General features: G+C 43.5%; 1 non-coding gene across 1 annotated transcript; it reads left to right on the top strand.

Annotated features, from left to right (window-relative positions):
- Window positions 1–2,073: 2,073 nt before the first annotated feature.
- Window positions 2,074–2,156, top strand: TRNAL-UAA. Its single transcript has one exon. It is a non-coding gene; the product is annotated as a tRNA-Leu (tRNA).
- Window positions 2,157–5,640: the final 3,484 nt, after the last annotated feature.

The following is a 5,640-nucleotide window of genomic DNA, read 5'->3' as shown; positions in this document are numbered from 1 at the left end:
CAGCACAGGGGCTTAACGGGCGGCAGGGATCAGGAATTATGGGGCCACTTACACAGCTTCAGGCATGGGCCCCCTGGAGCAGAAAACCGGGATGGGGGGTGCTGCCGCCTGAAATTGAGAAGCAGGGGGGGGGCTGCCGCGAATTTAGAAGCAGGGGGCCCTTTACAAAAAAAGAAATAAAGAAAGAAATAAAGAAAAATATATATAAAAAAAGGGGTGTAGCCATCCATAAACAAAAATAAAAAAATAAACATTTATAAAAAATAAAAAAAAAGGGTGTTTGCCACATGGGGCCCTGGGGACCTCTGAGCCCTTTAATAAAAAAAAATATATATATACATATATATATATATATATATATATATATATATATATATATATATATATATATAAAAGAAAAAAAAGAAATAAAATATGAAAAAAATGTTTTTTATAAAAAAAGGGGGGTTGCCATCCGGGGCCCTGGGGACCTCTGGGTCCTTTAATAATAATAATATGTTTATATATATATATATATATATATATATATATATATATATATATATATAAAAGAAATAAAGAAATATATAAAAAAAAAATTTTTTTTATAAAAAAAGGGGGGTTGTCATCCGGGGCCCTGGGGAACTACGGGCCCCTGGGGACCCCCAGATCTCTAAAAAAAAAAATTGGCCCTTTAATAAAAAATAAAAAAATATATATTAAAAAAAATATATTTTTTTTTATTTAAAAATAAATAAAAAAAGGGGGGTTGCCATCTCGGGCCCTGGGGGCCTCCGGGCCCCTGGGCACCCCTAAAAAAATTGTCCCTTTAATAAAAAAACCTCTAAAAAAAAAATTGGCCCTTTAATAAAAAATAAAAAAGAAATATATTAAAATATATTTTTTTTTATTTAAAAATAAATAAAAAAAAGGGGGGGCCATCTGGGGCCTTGGGGGCCTCCAGGCCCCTGGGGACCTCCGGACCCCTAAAAAAAAAAAAAAAAAAAAGTTTTTTTTTTTTTTTAAAGGGGGTTGCTTTGGGCCCCCAACAGTGACAGGGCCCTGGGCAGCTGCCCCATTTGCCCTGTGGTAAAGACGGCCCTGCGTCAGTCACACACACACACTGTACCTCCTCTGTAAATCTAAAGTGGTAACCTGTAAAAGCGTCGCCTACGGATAGTAACATTTACGGTGTTTGTCGCCATTGCACAGACGTGCCCAATTTTAAAGCCTGATATAATTGGTATCTATTTAAAATCTTTTATATTTTACCAGAAAAATTGGTTCATGTGTTTTTTGCACTAAATTTAAAAAAAACGTGTATTTTCCCCCCCCAAAAAATGTGTTTGAAAAACCATTGCGCAAATAGGATGTGAGTGACATAAAAAATTGCAAAACCCACCAATTTATTCTCTAGGGCCAGTGCCAGGTACCGGTTTTCTCGCCATCTCACGGAAGAACGCCATTTTGACTCTTGACATGTTTCGGTATCTATTTACCCAATCCAAGTTCTTTTTGAGCTTGTTTTTTGCCCTTAAAATCTGTATTTGATAAACAAAAATTGCAACAGCCATCATTTTATTTCGCAAGAGCTCTGCTTTTAGAAACTATAGAACTGTTTGGGGGTTTCCAAGTAATTGAAAATTACTGTGAACAATGATTCAAATGTATTTATTAAAAATGGTCCTGGAGGTGAAATGGTTACTCCCCGTGTGCAATGTGGTCACCCTCAGCGTACCTGCAATGCCGAGGAGGAGGAGGAGTCAGCGCCCTGTCTATAGGAACTCTCCTCACCTGTGTGTGACCTCCCCCATATTATACAGGAACTATATCATTGAGTACAATGAGCACTGCAAGGAGCGACGAGCGAACCCATGACATCATGGTAGGCGGAGTCTCAAACCGATGACACAAAGTCAGCTCTCCCTATCAGCTCTACAGACAGGAATGTGTTTACTAGCAGCCGCCTACTATATCATTTATTGTATTTATATTAGATTACTGGCAATCATTCGAATACAAATGAATAACATTTTGCTACAATGTACCGTTTTGGAGACTCGATACAAGCCATGTGCTTGAAACTCTTCACTCACCAGGATGGCCGAGTGGTTAAGGCGTTGGACTTAAGATCCAATGGACGTATGTCCGCGTGGGTTCGAACCCCACTTCTGGTATGATCTTTTAACTGCTATTTAAATTTATTCAAAGGATGCAGAGGAAGCAAGAGATGATGGATTTTATAATTTAAAGAGCATCATGAAGCACACTTAAAGTAATCATATTTGTAAATATTATTTTATATATATATAATTTTCTGTACTTTCTGTAATATTTATATACTGTGTATACAATATACACACATACGCAGTATATATATATATAAAATATATTCCAACAGTATAGCAGAGTTTATAATATAGATAATATAATACTGTTATATACATGCATACATACACACACACATATACACAGTGGGCCAGATTCAGATAGAGATACGACGGCGTATCTCCTGATACACCGTCGTATCTCTGAGTTCCGTCGGTCGTATCTATGCGCCTGATTCATAGAATCAGGTTCCGCATAGATCCCCCTAAGATCCGACAGGTGTAAGTGACTTACAACACCGTCGGATCTTAGGCTGCAATTCCCGGCCGGCCGCTGGGTGGCGATTCGGTTTTTTACGCGACGAATATGCAAATGACGATTTTCGCCGATTCAGAAACGAACGACCGCCCGGCGCATTTTTTTTACGTCGCTTGCGTTCGGCTTTTTTGCGGCGTATAGTTACCCCTGCTATGTGAGGGGTATCCTATGTTAAGTATGGCCGTCGTTCCCGCGCCAAGTTTTGAATTTTTACGTCGTTTGCGTAAGTCGATTCAGAAAAGAGGTGCACGTAAGTTACGCTCACGTCTAAACCAATGACGTCCTTGCGGCGAAAATTCGAGCATGCGCACTGGGAAAAATCGCGGACGGCGCATGCGCTGTTCGATCGGCGCGGGGACGCGCCTGATTTAAATTGTACACGCCCCCTAGCCGCGGAATTTGAATTCCGGCGGGGGATTTACGATACGCCTCCGCAAGTTTAGAGGCAAGTGCTTTCTGAATTAAGCACTTGCCTCAAAAACTTGCAGCGGCGGATCGTAACTCAGATAGGTTACGCGGATCTAAAGATCCGCTGACCTATCTGAATCTGGCCCACTATATAAATATAACTGTATATATATATATATACAGCTCTCAGGTGCTGCCACCGCCATTTTGGGTAAGGGAAACTGGCAGGGAAGCTTTGCGACTTCACAGCCAATTCCATGCTGCGCATGCAAGAAGCACGCTGCGCTCTGTGAATGGTCCGGCGGTGGGGGAAGGAGGAGGGTGCCCAGTTTCCAGATGACTTTGCTGCGGCAAAGTCACCCGGAAGTGGGAGCGGGTACCTGTCAAAAACCAAGGACCGCTACCTCCTCCCCCAAAACATGCCAAATGTGGCAGCGGAAGGGGGAGGCAAATAAGCGTAGCTTCCCATTTTGGACGGAGCTCCGCTTTGATTGATTGATTACTTTGTCTAAGGCGCTTTACAGGCATTTTAGAGCTAACATTTTTGCCTATAAAGCACCTGTAAACTGCCTCCCATGCCTCCCCAGTGTGAAAGCCCGAGTGCTTTCACACTGCGAGGGATTATCATGGGACTGATGGGAGGAGCGCAGAGAGCTGCCCTGCTGCACCAAGAGGAGCCAGCGCCCCCGTTTAGGCAAGTTTAACACACTTGTAAAATGGCTGGAATAACAATCACAATTTTACATAGTAAAAATCGAATTGAGCCTATTCCAATCGTGTACTAGTTAGCATTGGTGCATAAAACTTCAAGATTTTAGGATGTAGGAGGGTACACAGATGTTTGCCAGTTCACTTTTTGGAAACCTAGGGCCAGATCCACATAGGAATGGATAGGCGCAGCGTATCAGAGATACGCTACGCCGCCATATCTTACCTGGCTTTAAGTCGAATCCTGGAAGAATTCGCGCCGTAAGTTACGGCGGCGTAGTGTATTTCTGGAGGCGGAATTCAAATCGGCGATTAGGGGGCGTGATTCATTTAAATGAAGCGTGTCCCCGCGCCGAATGAAATGCGCATGCTCCGTTTCGAAATTTCCCGCCGTGCATTGCGCGAAATGACGTCGCAACAACGTAATTTTTTAAACTTAGACGTGACTTACGTCCATCCCGATTCACGGACGACTTACGCAAAAAAAAAAATTCTAATTTCGACGCGGGAACGACGGCCATACTTAACATGGCAAGTCTATCTATACACCGCAAAATACCAGCTTTAACTATACGCCGGAAAAAGCCGACTAGAGACGACGTAAGAGAATGCGACGGCCGCGCGTATGTTCGTGGATCGTCGGAAAAAGCTAATTTGCATACCCGACGCGGAAAACGACGCAAACTCCACCCAGCGGACCCTGAAGTATTGCATCTAGGATCCGAAGCCGTACGCCTGTCGGATCAAACCCAGATGCCGTCGTATCTTGGTTTGAGGATTCAAACTAAAGATACGACGCGGAAATTTGAAAGTACGCCGACGTATCAGTAGATACCCCGGTGTACTCTCACTGTGGATCTGGCCCTTATTCTGTAAATGTTTTTAGGCTTCTATGGTTGAGCCTCTCTCCTTCTCAAAATGCCAACTATCTTGCTGTCATGCCAAGACAAAAACGTCAGAACCTTCCTAGTTTCTGACCCAAAATGAATATGCAGATGAGAGTTTTCACTGTCTTCATTTCCTGAACGTTTGTTCTGGGTCAATACCTAGGGCCCCATTCAGACTTTTCTAGACTAGTGCAGAAATGCAAACATCTTAACATGCACAGCTTTAAGGTAGTTCATGCATTTGATTTTGATGGCAATGAACCACATTGGACCAGAAAATTATTAACTGTGATGACTGTCTGTGTTTTTTTTTAATAAGCAGCATGGCGGGGGGGGGGGGGGTAAATGTCCTGCACTGGTCATGGTAACTCATGTATTAATGTCCTGCACAGTGCAGGGTGCTGTGTAATGTAAGGGGTCCAGTGGTGCAGGGTGCTGTGTAATGTAAAGGGGTGCAGGGTGCTGTGTAATGTAAAGGGGTGCAGGGTGCTGTGTAATGTAAGGGGTCCAGTGGTGCAGAGTGCTATGTAATGTAAAGGGGTCCAGTGATGCAGGGTGCTGTGTAATGTAAAGGGGCGCAGGGTGCTGTGTAATGTAAAGGGTTCCAGTGATGCAGGGTGCTGTGTAATGTAAAGGGGTGCAGGTGCTGTGTAATGTAAGGGGTCCAGTGGTGCAGAGTGCTATGTAATGTAAAGGGGTCCAGTGATGCAGGGTGCTGTGTAATGTAAAGGGGTGCAGGGTGCTGTGTAATGTAAAGGGTTCCAGTGATGCAGGGTGCTGTGTAATGTAAAGGGGTGCAGGTGCTGTGTAATGTAAGGGGTCCAGTGGTGCAGAGTGCTATGTAATGTAAAGGGGTCCAGTGATGCAGGGTGCTGTGTAATGTAAAGGGGTGCAGGGTGCTGTGTAATGTAAAGGGTTCCAGTGATGCAGGGTGCTGTGTAATGTAAAGGGGTGCAGGTGCTGTGTAATGTAAAGGGTTCTAGTGATGCAGGGTGCTGTGTAATGTAAAGGG

Source organism: Rana temporaria, chromosome 4 (assembly GCF_905171775.1).
Source record: "Rana temporaria chromosome 4, aRanTem1.1, whole genome shotgun sequence".
Classification (NCBI taxonomy): domain Eukaryota; kingdom Metazoa; phylum Chordata; class Amphibia; order Anura; family Ranidae; genus Rana; species Rana temporaria.
This window is presented reverse-complemented; position numbering and strand designations above follow the sequence as displayed.